Genomic DNA, 16316 nt, shown 5'->3' with positions numbered 1-16316 from the left:
CTGGTGGGCACATTTTCCATATAACTTCTCTAACTCCAGTTACTATTGCAAGGAGAAAACAAACCCAGAGAATATATGACTTATTTCAGAAGCACAATATTTTTGCTCTGATATAAATCTGGATGGATATTAGATATGATGAATATATCAACCCTGGAGGGTCTATTTAAATGCAGTTGAACTTAAGGGAATCTATTGTTCTGTTAAAGAAGAAAAAGAATCGCATATGGATTTCTACTTGGTTAAGTAGTATGCTGCTGAGTGTCCCTTGGAAGACCTGCCACATGGCTCCTAAGAGCCAGGCATTTTCATTTAACCATGGGGCAGTTTTGTGCACCTGTTTAGTATAACCATTCTTTTAAAAAAAGTGCAAAGAATATCATTTTTTTCTACACCATTTGAGAAGTCTATGACTTCATTTGCTAAAGAAAAAAAAAAAAGTATTCCCAATACTTGTTAAGGAATAGTCTGCTAGACATTATTCTGGATATTATTTTTCAAATAGTTTATATCTAATGAGAACAGCATAATACAGATCACAATATTTGGTTTAAAGCCACACTCCATTCTTAACTCAGAAAATGCATGTGCAGGGAATGAGAGGTACCAGGCCAACTTAGGGTGATGTGGGTAATTTAAACTGCCCCCTTTTTTAATACCAGAGGTGCTTAGTCCTGGACACATACAACATACTAAAATTTTTGAGTGAAGGATATGCAAGTGAAAGGATTTTTATGAAAGAGATTGGATTGAGAAAACCTAGAGGACCATGCAGGTTAATTCTCAGGTAAATCACTTTTTAATGATGGAAGTTAAAGAATTAGAATTTTCTTTCTTTTAAAGTGTATTTTTGGTTACCCCTGCAAACATCTTGTAGGAAGGAGAATTGGTCTCCAATATGAAGACCACAGATTTAGAAAATAAAAATGAGACCATTGTCTAATGCTCACTTATTTCCTGAAAGTGGAAGGGAAACTACTGAGCAAAAGATAAATTTCTTTTTTTTTTCTCTTAAACTAAATAGAATTTGTGTTTCTTTGGGTGTTTTGAGTTTTCACATCAGTAAAACTGCTTACTCTTGGTTTACATTTGAACACTGAAATGAAAAAAAAAAAAAACAAACAAACTAGAAATACAAAAATGGTAACACTTCTTAAAGTCCAGATGTCCTGAGGAATCTAATAACACTTCATCAAATGTTTTACACTCCATTGCTGCTTGAACTTCATATTCTGCTGTTTGCTCTCTCCTTGTTCTCTTTGTTCAACATTCTTTCAAGTTTTTCTGTAGCCACAGTTCTTTTTTTTTAGTGGAAGTTCTTGATATGTTGTCTTGTCTCCAGCCCACTACGTGCAATTCTGTCTTGCTATGGCCAACAACAAAATGACTGTTCTCTTCATCTCTAAACATCTCAGACCTGTACTTGAGAGCAGCTATTTATTCCCTCTTCCCCAATAATGAATATCCAGACAGATCCGAACAAACCAAAGGAGAAAATCCCTAAGAACCCTTCCTTTCTTCCCAGTTCTGGCTTCTTGTCTCATGTGATGTATTTTTGGTAATTAGCACTTTACTGCTGAGATTTACAATACATTTTAAAACACTTTCAAATATCTAACTCCTTTGTAATTTTTGGAAGCATAATTTTGTAACTTATGTAAATTTAAAGAATACATTTCAAATAAGATTAGTGACATCTATTTATAAAATGAACACGGAGACTTTATTAATTTAATAATTAAGACATTTATTAAGTAAATGAAGGAACTGGTAAGAAGTTAAGTGGTTCAAGGAAGAATTCAAGGAACATTTTTATAGGTCTGGGGTATTGAAATGGACGCGGACATGGAAGGTGATGAAAAACTGACTTCTAATTCAGTTGGGAAGGAACTAAATTTAACCTTTCCATGAAAGCATTTCTTTGCATATCTACACAAATGAATTATTTTGCACCGCTATCATTTATCTGTAATTTACAAAATTGCAAAATAGCTCAAAAGTAAAGAAAGGCATAGACACCCTATTGGATCAGATAAGCTGGAAATGTGTGTTATAAAGAAAACAATTTTCCATTGGAAATACTTTTGTTACAATGTCATAAATATTTCTTTCATGAAGAGTGAGCATATGTTGATTGGCTTTACATATTGCCTAGGGTTTTTTTTTTTTTCCAGCTTTAAAGAGGTATAACTGACAAGTAAAATTGTATATACTTAAGGTTTATAATTTAATATTTTGATATAAGTATACACTGTGAAATAATTACTACAATTAAGCTAATCAACATATCCATCACCTCAGTTATTTTCTTTCCCACCCTTTCTTTCTTCCTTCTTTCCTTCCTTTCTATTATCTCATTCTTTTAAGATGCTTAAAAATCTACTCTTTTTGTCAATTTCAAGTGTACCACTGAGTATTATTGCTCCAGAACTTACTCATCTTGCATAACTGAAACTTTGCATCCTTTGATAAACATCTCCCTATTTCGCCCTTCCTCTGGTTCCTGTCAAGTGCCATTCTAGTTTCTGCTTCTGTGAGTCTGAATACTTTAGATTCTACATATTAGTGGTATCATAAAGTAGTTGTCTTTCTCTTTCTGGCTTATTTCACTTAACACAATGTTCTCCAGGTTCACCTGTGTTGTTGCAAATGGCAAGATTCCCTTCTTTTCTAAGACTGAATTATAATTCTTTCTCCTATCTATCTATATCTATCACACATTTTCTTTATCCATTCATCCATTGACAGACATTTTGGTTGTTTTTATATCTTGTCTACTGTGAGTAATGCTGCAGTGAACACTGGAATGCCGATACCTCTTCAAGATAGTGATTTCATTTCCTTTGGATGTACCCAGAAGTGGGATTGCTGGATCATATGGAAGTTCCTTCTTTTAAATGTTGAGGAAATTCCACACTGTCTTCTACAATAGCTATATGAATTTATATTCCTATCAACAGGGCCACAATAATTATAAGCCCTTGAATATCAGACCCTTGAATGGCAGCTGGAAAAGTTGGGGCACTAGTGTGTGGTATAAACCCTTTGCTCCTCAGGGAGGAACTGTGATTGGGAGGGGAGGTCCCTCCTGACTGTATAACACTATGCCAGGGGTGGGGTCTGTGACAAGACTGAGTCTCAGATTTTCTAACCTGTCAATGTGGGTGGTTTCTCACTTACCCAGGATACAGGAGCCTCTCAACCAGTTTCTAGATTTCGCACAAAGGGAAATGATCCTTGGGTAGCTACTATATAGGTGGTCTGTGGGAAGAAAGAGCATCTGAAACTTCCCATTCCACCATTTGCTGATGTTCGCATTTTGACTGGTTTTAAAATATATTCTCCAAATGAGAATAGAAATATTCCTTATATTATATATATATATACACACTACTTTTTTATTTTTTCCATTATAGCTGGTTTACAGTGTTCTGTCAATTTTCTACTGTACAGCATGGTGACCCAGTTACATTTCTCAAAGGAAGATATACAGATGGCCAATAAGCACATGAAAAAATGCTCAGCATCACTGATTATCAGAGAAATGAAAATCAAAACTACCACGAGATACCACCTCACACCAGTCAGAACGGCCATCATTAAAAAGTCCACAAATAACAAATGCTGGAGAAGGTGTGGCGAAAAGGGAACCCTCCTGCATTGTTGGTGGGAATGTAAGCTGGTACAACCACTATGGAGATCACCATGGAGGTTCCTCAGAAAACTAAACGTAGAACTACCACATGACCCAGCAATTCCACTCTTGGGCATATATCCAGAAAAAACTTTCTTTAAAAACGATACACACACCCTTATGTTCATTACAGCACTATTCACAATAGCCAAGACATGGAAACAACCCAAATGTCCATTGACAGATGGCTGGATTAGGAAGATGTGGTATATATACACAATGGAATACTACTCAGCCATCAAAAATAATGAAATAATGCCATTTGCAGTAACACGGAAGCAACTAGAAACTCTCAAACTGAGTGAAGAAAGACAGAAAGAGAAAGACAAATAACATATGATATCACTTATATCTGGAATATAATATATTTCTTATATTTTTGCAAAACAAGTAATGATGAAACTGAAGAGTTATGAATAAAGAGATTTCTTTTTTTCTTTTTATGCATGAAATATATTTTGCCATGTGATATTAGGAAAGAGTATAAATGTATTAAGTGTCTATACACACACATATAAATATATATGCACATATAATATATATTAGGCAAATATTATGAGATTAACACACGTTCAGGAAGATTAATATTTGAAAAATACTTATATTAATTTATGCAAATATTCAGCAATTGTGTTGCCATAGGATGTGGTTCTTAGAAATAGAAAAAGCCCTATCAGTCCTGAAGGTATAAGTTCTGAGATGTTACAGAAACTGGACATGGCCCCGTGGGGCTCCTGGGCACCAGAGTCTTTCTGTGCCCCCCATTTTTTATTCTTAGGAAATGAGCCTCATTCAGGCATCACGAACTTCCCTGAGTTCCCAGGGACAGATTCAGAGAGTTGCTGATCAGGGAAGGGAGGAACAGTCAAGCAACAATTGTACAGCCTTGGGGCGCGATCCTGGATCCCTCTCAAGGAATACACATAATAATATAGGCATCCTATACACCTAAGAGAAAAGTTATACTCCTTATGCTTCTTGTAGAAATGAATACTTTAAAACTGAACAGCTTCTTGTCCCTCCTTGTCCTTCTCCCTGACTTCACTACACCCTAAACACAATCACCTGTAAACTGAAGATTAAGCACCCTGAGCATAACTACCTGTGGGTTAAAAACACAGGATGTTTTTCAGGAACTTTCCTAATTTGTTCTAATCTCCGATCAATATGCCCTTTTCATAAGTACTGTTATTCTAGGCAATAACCCAGAAGACCACCATCATGGACATCCTGAATCTCCTGACTCCAGCTTTGATGACTAAGATTCCCCCAAAGAAAGAAGAGTACATCTTTGTCCCAATCCTGATTCCTATCTGAAAAACTTTTTCTCCTTTTTACTGTAAAACTCCTTGCAATTCTTTCTAAGGTGGGGGGACACAGTCTTTAATGCATTAGCCTGCTGTGACCCTCCTTTGCCTGGCAAAGTGATAAAGCTCTTTTTTTCTCCTTTACCCCAAACTCTGTCTCTGCATTTCAATTTGGCACCAGCAGGCAGAGGCTGAATTCCAGCAACATTACCTCTCAGCTCTTTTTTCACACATGATAAAACATTCGCTTCTTAGATAAAGCATAGTCATTATGTGTACTCTCCACTTTGCTCTATTAATACTCTCACTGTGCTATCATGTGTAATAAAACAGCTGCTGTAAAACATAAGTCAAATAATATTTGAAGGAAATAAAGAAGAGACATGAGAGAAGGTTTTAGTTTGCTTTGCAAAATGTTATTCATCAGATATCTGTACTATTTTTATTATAAGTCCAAGTTTTCAGCCCTTTTGGTTGACAATTACTTTGGATAAAACGTCAAGATAATAGACAACTCTATCTGAAAGGCTTCCCTCCCCCCTTTTTCTTTCCCCCTTATGGTGTATTACTTTATATAACATTACTCATCTTGCAGGCCAGCCTGGTGGCTGAAAACAATGGACGTTTGACTTATGAAGAAGTGTTTCTTTTGAATGTGATGAACACTATCAAGAGATTATAACTGACCTACACTTTAGCAAATGAGGAAAAAATAAGTAAAAACAGTTATGAGTTCCCTGAAAACTGGGCATTTGTCCCCTATAGATTAAATGCATAGAGACTAAAAACCATTTTACTGACTGTGACGAAAATGGATTTTACACAGAGCCTGAGAATGACAATTCACTCTTGCAAGATAAAAGAAACTGTGCAATTAAAGGGATACGGGCATTGGACTGAATGAACCTTGGGAGGTCTGAGTACCTGAAAAGATAAAATCTACAAATACAAGTGGTGAGCTGGACTAACTGAAGTAGAAAGTCTTGCTTGGTAGTTTGGTTGAAAAAAGAAATCTTTTGAAAGCAAGTGGGGAAAAAGAAAGGGATTAGTAATAGCAACCAAAACAAAAAAAAAAAAGTCCTCAATGAAAACAGTCATTTTCACCACAGGTCTTAGTAAACTACATCATTTTGAATTCCCCAATTATACCTCCATGCTGCTCTTTGGTGAGGAAGAGAAGAAAAGCAATACCCTAGGTTTTACTGCTTCCAATGACCCAGCTCATCATGAGGTGATCTACCACTGTGCTAAATATGTGTTATATCTTGTCACCAACTGACCCTTCAGAGCACATTTAAAAGAGTTTCTAACCCTGAACTTTAAACGCACATGTTCACTTGTCCAAATTGCTTTCTTCAGTTTAAATAAAAACCTGTCGTTCACAATGGTTTTAAGCACATTGTGCTGTATTAACACAGATACATACAAATACGCATTTAAAAATAATTTTTTGGCAAAATCAAATATCTGAAGCATTTAGGTAGGATTATAATGTCTATATTTCATTATCCTATTTTTAATTATAAAATTGAGATATTTGGCTTTGAAAAATGAGGGTTGAATTGACTCTAGTTAGAATATGAGAAATAGACTAAACCAGAAAGGACTGTAAGTATAAGAATTTAAATGTCACAAATGCATAGCCAGGACTTTGGGGAATAAAACCTGATGCTTTGTTGTGACTTTTAGGAAGGTAATGTCTAGGACAATACAGTGATCAAATTGTAATACGAAAAAATTAGGACAACTGGTGTTTTTAAATGACAGAAATTATTCCCTGATTGTTATACACATTTAGGTTGGTTCTTGTTCATTATGTCTTTATGGCCCATCAGCATTTATAGATCTCTGTAGTAGAGAATTTCCACAATTTTCAAAGTGGGCTTCTGTTCTAAATGAGACCATTGATTTAATACACACGAATGAAATCAAGTACCACAAAGAACAGTATCCATTTCAGTAATATGAGAAAGAACTCCACAGATTGGTTAATCACATTGCAAGGCCTTGTGATTCACTAGTAAAACTGCCGTGTTTGTTTCTACTTACCATATTCTTAACTTATTGCAGTCATCACTGCTAAGAAGTAATTTATTTGAATTACATAGGTAGACAAAAAAACTTAATCACATTATACCTTGTTAGTTTCCTAGTTCCTTAGTTAAAAATACTATCTATATTTATATAATAATAATATATACAAATGCATATTTTACTAAGTTATAGTTTTTAATTAAGATGTGGATTTTTCAAGCTAATAAATGGATATATTCTAAGGTAGACTATTAATATGATTCTAATTATTTGCCGGTATTTATTACATGTTTCTGGTTACATCCACAAGTAAAAAATAAACTAAAATGTGCTTTTTTGTATAAGCCATTAGGAGTTTACAATATGCAATAAGATTGTAAAGTAGTCCTATAGTATTCTCCATTTTATAATAGAGGAAAAAACAGTTTCAAGGGTAAAGAAACTTGTTCAAATTATTTCAAATATTTTTCAGTTCTGTTACTTCAATTAGATTTTTAATTAGTTTCTATTTTTATGCTAAAATTCCTCTTATTTTTCATTCTTTCATCACAAGTACATTTTTCTCTGCCTCATGAACATTGGTGTAGAAGTTGCTAAAATGTCCTTGTTTGCTAATTCCAACATCTGGGTCATCTGCAGACAGGCCTACACAGATTTTTTTTTTTTCTTTTGAAAAACAGGAGACATTTTTCTGATTCTTTGTGTATAGAATGACATACAGTGTTGTATTGTTTCCTGCTGTCTTATACTGTGGAGACTCTATACAAGAATTATGTTATTTTCCCTTGAATAACACTGATTTTTGTAGCTGTTGTTGTTTTAGTGGGTATTTAACATGGTTGGCATCAAATCACCAAGACCTTGTGCAACAGCTCAAACCTCAGTTCAGTTCCTTCTTTCCTTAGAGGTGCACTCTTTGCCATCTGCCCCAGATACATCGGGTTAAGAGATCATCAGGGATATAGACAAAGTTTATATACAACTGGATTCTCTCTTCAACTTAAAGAGACTGTAGATCCTCCAAACTGTTTTCCAATTTGCTAGGCCAAAAGTTTTTGGAATAACGGTTGCAGTTAAACATGCCTCAGTGTCTAAAACAACTCACAAAACTCAAATCGCAATGCTGACAAATCTACAGTTTATTTTAGGACCAGGCAACTCCACTAAAGTAAGGCGAAGCATCAAATCCAAAGGCTGCCTTAATAGCAGAGACTCTCAGTCTGGAGAAGTCAGGTGGGAGCTCCAACTATCCTCCTTCTATAAGGACACAATCCTCTATAAGAATTCGTGTACCCTTCAACATGTACACAAAACTCCTCAGAAACAGAGGGCCCACAATGGAGTCTCAGTCGGGATTTTTAATACCTTGCTGATAACACAGGCATATTGTACAACAGCAAGGTACATATCACCAGGGGCCACCATAAAGAAAAAGAAAACCTAATGGGAAACAGTAATAATTTTCTTACTTTTATTCCATAACAATGAAAGAAAAAATAAAAGTGACCAAAATATCAAATTATTGACTATATTTTATACTGTGTTGTATTACCAAAATGAATGGTATTTTGAAAATGCATCTTGGAGATTCATTTGTCCACATTCTTTCAATATTTGACATGATACATTTTAATGCACAATGAAAATTCAATGAAGTAATTTTTTTTTGCCTTTTTGTAGGGCCACATGTGCAGCATATGGAAATTCCCATGCTAGCAGTCGAATTAGAGCTGTAGCTGCTGGCCTATGCCACAGCCACAGCCACGTGGGATCTGAGCTGCAGGATCCTTAATCCACTGAGTGAGGCCAGGGATCAAAACCACAAGCTCATGGATACCAGTCGGGTTCATTACCAATACGCCACAAGGGGAACTCCGTAAAAAGCATATTTAAACAAAGAAAATTGATAGCTACTATCCTAAAATACATCTTGTTACATGTTGATTAATAAAAGGCCATTTTACAGAAAGTCAGTGTAGTTTTATTGAGGTAACTAGTATAATTTTGCAAATATTACACCCCTATAATCATTTATCTCATCTTCCATTGATTAAAATAATAGGTCAAAGGCTAATAATGCAGCTTAAAAATAAAGAAGAAAAAACTAAAATAAAATTTAATTATTTTATCTACATTTTGAATTCACAGGGAATGCTTTGTCCATATAATGGTTAGATGACATTTTTCATCAACTGAGAGTAGTTCTATAACCAATTCATTGCAATCATAATTTTCTTTATTAAATTACATTTATATCTATGTCTCGTAAACATATCACACACACAGAGGTGGAAAATAGGGTTCACTGTTAAAAACTTTTCACAGAACCCAACATGATGGTGCTTCCTACCCTACAGTAACTTGAAGCAAAGGAACCAGTACAGCTGTGGTGTTAAGGTAAGGATATGCATCACAGCCATATGGTCTTACGGCAAGGGGACCAGAAAGCCCAGGCACAGATTTCTATTCCCCTCCCCATCTGTAAGGGCTGTGATAGGTCACTTTCTCCCAAAAAGAATCATCAATGTGTGCACAGAACATTTCAGTGCACTCTGGGAACCCAGCCAGAGTCTCAGCTGGGGCCTTATGTGTTTTGCTCTTATGCAGATATTTCTTCTCCAAATAAACTTCAATAGCATGGTTTGGGTAGTGAGAGAGGGGACCACATGAAAGTAAACCATTACTGTTATCAATATATACTGAAATACTACTAGGTACTGTCCTTAAAAGAGTAACTCACCTACATTGGTCCGTTCTTCCCAGTTTCAAAGTCCCTCCAGAATCTTCCTGCTTTTGTTCCCTTTTTCAGAGCCTCCAGGCAATTTATATGGTTGTTATCTGAGGGAAGGTCAGTTTGTTCAGAAATTAGTCATAATGCAAGCCGAGCTTCAATTTGTTCAAACTACCATGGTCAGTAGGTGCAAAACTAGGAATAGTGTCTCGGTTCTGATGACCGAAGGCACTATTTCTTCAAATATTATTTTTTATTTTTTTATTAAGTATTATAGAACAAGATTTTAATTTTCAACATTGACAAGGAGAAATTTTAAAAAATTAGTCTTCGACTATGTCATATTTCAATCTACTCAACTTTCCTACTCATTTAAGATGTATTAAGAAGTAAATTATACTGGATGGTGTTAGTTACTAAGACACTCACAATATGAAATATTAAAACATTAAATATATTATTAAATGTAAAGTATATATAAAATACAAATATCTATAAAATTTCATCATCACATAAATATTCTATATAAATAATAATATTAATGTAATAATAGCTACAATTGATTAATGGAGCCGTGATAGGTTGTGACCTATGCAATTCCAATGTATTGCCCCATTTAATTCTATAATATTCCATTAATATGTGGATTATTTCCATTTTTTAGGTGAGAAAATTGAGACAGTACAGGTTAAGTAACTTTTCTGATAACTTTCATCTAGTCAGCATTAGAGCGACATTTGAATCCCAAGGACTGGTAATTGATTGAAAGCAAAGAAACAAAGAACAAAAATCAACCCCCAAACAAAAAAAGTATTAACTTCTGCATTTGGTATCTCTCTTTACTAATGAATCATGATAGAAAGAATGATCATTTCCCAAGGACATGCTAAACTCACAAGCACTGTGCTATTATATTTGCAGTATTTAGAAAGAGTCCACGATACTAAACCGTAATATCTATACGCTGTTACCACTACTGGACCTACATTTTGGGTCAAACTGTTGACATGTTCAAAGGTTATAAACATCAATAATCATGATCATAATTATAATAATCACTGGGCTGGCAGCAACTTCCATGTGGCCATGGGTATTAGGAGAGGGTCAGAAGTAAAGTATAAAATGACTGCAACACAGGATGGGCTGGATCCTACACAGGAAAGGGCTAAAAAGAGGTGGGATGAAGAAAAACAAAGGAGCTAAGTGTCCAAGGTTGCCATGTCAACATATCATAAGCAGACTGTCCTCCTTAGACTAAGCTCAAGGAATTGTCCGTCACACCTGCCCATGAATTTGAGCATTTTGAAGGAATTAAGTGTAAGTGATTTTTACAGAACTTCTACTTTATAGGGGTGGATGGCTACCGAAATTTGAGAAACAGGAAAAAAGAGTCTAGTCTTCATAGTCTACGTAGAAAATAAAAGTTGAGTATAACAAGATAAATGAAATATAGAATACTAGGAAGCAGATATTATTCACTGAAATATGATTTTTGAAGTTAAAAATGATGTAATAAAGAGCTTAGGAAAATATAACTAAAATTCAGTCTCCTACTATCAATAACCATACGATATATTGGTAGGAACGGGAATAAGGTACCATTACACTAGTTTAAGTTATTTGAGAGGGTATGCATGATGTTCAATCCTACAGTGACTTAGATGGTTTCCACATGTTGTTTAGTGAACAAAGGGTTATTATTTGTCAGACAATGTTAAGACATCTGTAAAGTAGGGAGATGCTTTAGAATGAACTTTGCTTATATTTGATCATTGAGATATACATTTGGAGCCTTTTGAGTCCCACATAATTGCTTTTTAAACCACCAATACTCTTTTAATGTGACTTAAAGGAGAACACTTAGTTATAACAGATAGATTTAAACAATTACTTCTGGAGGCCCCATATGCTACCTTCCTAAATAATAACATTTTTTTCATTTCAGCCCCTCAGGAAAGACTTAGAAAACCAAGAATTTCTCTATAAGGAATAAGAGCCCATTTAATATTTGTTTAAAAAGGCAAGTAAATAAAAAACTATAAAATTTTATGCAACTATTATCAATTTTAAATCATTACAGAGGAATAAGGTAGAAAAATCAAAACTGGGATCAAAATTACTATGTATATGCTTTTTTCCTATTAAGGCAGGGTTTTCCTAATTTCAGGTCCATTATTTTTCTTTCATTTAGGCCTGCACCTGTGGCATATGGAAGATCTGAAGCCACAGGTCGAATCTGAGCTGCAGCTGCTGGCCTAAGTCACAGCCATGGCAACCCCATATCCACTCAAGCCACGGCTTGTGGCAATGCTGGATCCTTAACCCACTGAACAAGGTCACGGATCAAACCACTTTCTCATGGACACTAGTCGAGTTCTTAACTGAGCCACAATGGGAATTCCAAATTTCGGATCCTAATGAAAGGAAAAGTTAACTGGAGTTTATTAGGTGTGAAAATTAGAAAATGGATAACTGGGCAATTGTGTGATGCCTTGGAATAAGGTATACAAATAAAGTTGCACATACACATCACAGGAGAAAAAATCCTGAGAAGAACCTGATTACAACTACTCCATGCCCTTTTCTTCAGTGAAATATCATAATATAAATTTATCAAATGTTCCTCTTTAGAAGTGACATATCTTTAGCAACTTAGACAAACTGAGGAAATTTAGTAATTAAATGGATATTATTAGAGAACATCAAGCAAGTGCATTTTAAAATTTCCTTATACTTATTCAAAAATACTTTATACTTCTTGGTAATTAAATTAAACAGAAAACTTAGAAACTTAACATTGTGAATAAATGACAGTTTTCACTGTAACTTAAGTGGGAGATATATCAGGCTAAAATCTAATGCCTGGTACCACATTTTACCTTGATTTGAATTTGTAGTAATAAAAAATAGCTGAAAATGATTCTTCCTATTCACGTGGAGATTGTGTGAAGTTTTGCCCACTCTTATAGGATATAGTTAATTTCCCTAACATGTAGGTTTGTTTTTAAATTCATTAACTATGTTTATTAAAATTTTCAACTATCTAGTATTTTCACTTTTTTAAAAAAGATAAACTTTAAAAATGAAATTAGGAGTTCCCATTGTGAAACAGCAGAAACGAATCTGACTAGTACCCATGAGGATGTGGGTTCAATCCCTGGCCTCACTCAGTGGCTTAAGGATCCAGCATTGCCCTGAGCTCTGGTGTAGGTCACAGACACCTCTTGGATCCCGTGCTGCTGTTGCTGTGGCCAGAAGCTATAGCTCCAATTCGTCCCGGAGCCTGGGTACTTCTATATGCTGCAAGTGCAGCCCTATAAAGCAAAAAAAGCAAAAAAAAAAAAAAAAGTGCTATTAGAACTCCAAAATATGTATTGCCTCAGTGTAAATTTTACTCTAGGAAGTGAATCCAAGATAAACAAATGCTATGGAAGATCCTTTTGGTTAGAAAAAAATTCATCCTTAATGCTTTCCTTTCCTTCAGAATAAGTGACACACACTGGTGAGGACAGACCTCTGCAATCTATCTAGAGAAGAAGTGTGAAATGGCTGAAGAGTCAAGAAAGATCTGTGATAATGAGATACTGACCATTCTACAGATAGAGTAGACTGGAAGTTACTCGGTAAATTGTACTTTTAGTATAGCAACATTGTATGTAAATCTCTAAAAGAATCTAAAACAAATAAATATTCAAAACCATATTTATTTAGTTATTTATTTTTAATAGTAATTTCCCCAATATGATTTTTTTTCTACTGTACAGCATGGTGACCCAGCTACACATACATGTACACATTCTATTTTCGCACATTATCATGCTCCATCATAAGTGACTAGACACAGTTCCCAGTGCTACGCAGTAAGATCTCATTGCTAATCCATTACAAAGGCAATAGTTTGTATCTATTAACCCCAAGCTCCCCAACCACCCCACTCCCTCCCCCTCCCCCTTGGCAACCACTAGTCTATTCTGCAAGTCCATGATTTTCTTTTCTGTGCAAAGGTTCATTTGTGTCTTATATTGGATTCCAGATATGTGACATCATACGGTATTTGTCTTTCTCTTTCTGACTTACTTCATTCAGTATGAGTATCTAGTTCCAACCATGTTGCTAAAAATGGAATTATTTTGTTCTTTTTTGTGACTGAGTAGTATTCCATTGCATATATATAAAACATTTTCCTAATCCAGTTGTCTGTCAAAGGACATTTGGGTTGTTTCAATGTCTTGGCTGCAATGAACATGTGGGTGCATGTGTCTTAAGGAAAGTTTTATCTGGATATATGCCCAAGAATGGGGTTGCTGGGTCATCTGGTAGTTCTATGTATAGATTTCTAAGGTACATCCATACTGTTCTCCATAGTGGTTGTACCTGCTTACATTCCCACCAGCAGTGCAGGAGGGTTCCCTTTTCTCCACACCCTCTCCAGCATTTTTTATTTGTGGACTTATCAATGATGGCCATTCTGACTGGTGTGAGGTGTTATCTCATGGTAGTTTTAATTTGCATTTCTCTAATAGTCAGCAATGTTGAGTGTTTTTTCATGAACTAGAAAAAATAACCCAAAAATTTATATGGAACCACAAAAGACCTAGAATTGCCAAACCAATTCTGAAGATCAAAAACCAAGCAGGAGGCATCACTCTCCCAGACTTCAGGCAATATTACAAAGCCACAGTCATCAAGACAGTGTGGTACTGCTACCAAAACAGACAGACAGGCCAATGGAATAGAATAGAGAACTCAGAAATAAACCCAGACACCTATGGTCAATTAGTCTTTGACAAAGGAGGCAAGAACATAAAATGGGAAAAAGACAGTCTTTTCAGCAAGCATTGCTGGGAAACATGGACAGCTGCAGGTAAATCAATGAAACTAGAACACACCCTCACACCATGCATGGAAATAAAATCAAAATGGCTTAGAGACTTAAATATAAGACAGGACACCATCAAACTCCTGGAAGGGAATATAGGCAAAACATTCTCTGACATCAACCTTACAAATGTTTTATCAGGTCAGTCTCCCAAAGCAAAAGAAATAAGAGCAAAAATAAACCCATGGGACCTAATCAAACTGACAAGCTTTTGCACAGCAAAGGAAACCAAAAAGAAAACAAAAAGACAACTTACAGAATGGGAGAAAATAGTTTCAAATGATGCAACTGACAAAGGTTTAATCTCTAGAATATATAAGGAACTAATACAACTCAACAGGAAAAAAGCCAACCACCCAATTGAAAAATGGGCAAAAGACCTGAATAGACATTTTTCCAAGGAAGATGTACAAATGGCCAACAGGCACATATTTATTTTTTTAAGATCAAAACTTAACCTCTTTGCCCTAAAAAACAAAGGGCTAAATAAATAAATAAATAAATACAAACTTAATATCTTTGGACAATCCAGACTGATTTCTCTATGTTTGACTTTCCTGACTGAGTACTCTTTTGTTTGTTTGTTTGTTTGTTTTGCTTTTTTTGGCTGTATCTGCAGCACATGGAAATTCCTGGACTAGGGGTCAAATTGAATCTTCAGCTGCCAACCTACACCACAGCTCATGGCAATGCTGGATCCTTAACCCACTGAGCAAGGCCAGGAATCAAACCTGCATCCTCAGAGATACTAGTCAGGTTCATAACCTGCTGAGCCCAATGGGAACTTCCATTTTTTTAATTTCTTTTGGTTCATTAGAGATACCATTACAAGCAAATTTGTTTGTCTTAAGATAATAGTGATCTCAAGGGATCTTAAGAGTCAGTTCAGGCTCTAAATGGTCTCGCTTGGGCTTTTTAAAAAAGTATTATGCACTAGTGTATGCAAATATGTTTACTGATCATTATATCCAAACACTACAAAAGGTTCAGAGGGGATTAGAACATGAAAAACATATATTTACCCTTAATAAATTTATACAGTGTTTTAAAGGATGTAAGATTTCAACATAAGCAGAAAACAATGCAAAGAAAATATTGTTTCATTAAATCATAAATAAGCAATAGCTCCATGAAGAGACTTGAAGTGTAGAAAGAAAGGAAAATCCAGAAATACAGTTATAGTTTCAAGCATCAAAACTATGCAAACGAATGGACTGCCATGATTTAAGAAGCCTTATAATTATGAGAAGGAGAGTTTGAAGATCTATAAGAGTAAAAAAATAAAGGGGTTCCATTTGTGGCTCAGTGGGTGAGGAACCAGACACAGTGTCTGTGAGGATGAGGGTTAGATTCCTGGCCTTGCTCAGTGGGTTAAGTATCCGACGTTACCACAAACTGTGGCACAGGTCACAGAAAGGGCTCATATCCAGTATTGCTGTGGCTGTGGCCTAGGCCTCGGCTGTGGCCTAGGCCTCAGCTGCAGCTCTAGTTAAACCCCCAACTCCAGAAAATTCCATAGCTGCAGGTGGCCTTAAAAAGAAAACAAAAAACAACAAAAAAAGAAATAAAAAATAACATGATGTATCTAAAAGGGCAAGGGAACACAGGATAAGGGAAAAAATCATTTTGTGGGTTGACAAGTGGCAGAGTTCTTTCACAGTGGACAAAATG

At 35.4% G+C, this 16316-nt stretch overlaps 1 protein-coding gene across 7 annotated transcripts in view; it reads right to left on the bottom strand.

Annotated features, from left to right (window-relative positions):
- LOC110262188 (uncharacterized) overlaps window positions 1-16316 on the bottom strand; it is a 665542-nt gene that overhangs the window by 309717 nt on the left and 339509 nt on the right. For all 7 annotated transcript variants that reach the window (XR_014813350.1, XR_014813348.1, XR_002346864.2 and 4 more), the window contains one exon: window positions 9776-9873. The gene's annotated coding sequence lies outside the window, so the exon portion shown is untranslated. The remainder of the gene's footprint in view (window positions 1-9775; window positions 9874-16316) is intronic.

Source organism: Sus scrofa, chromosome 8, assembly GCF_054392235.1.
Source record: "Sus scrofa isolate SSC_HxYL_T2T_F1_AM1 chromosome 8, Sscrofa_HxYL_maternal_Yorkshire_Landrace_v2.0, whole genome shotgun sequence".
NCBI lineage: Eukaryota > Metazoa > Chordata > Mammalia > Artiodactyla > Suidae > Sus > Sus scrofa.
This window is presented reverse-complemented; position numbering and strand designations above follow the sequence as displayed.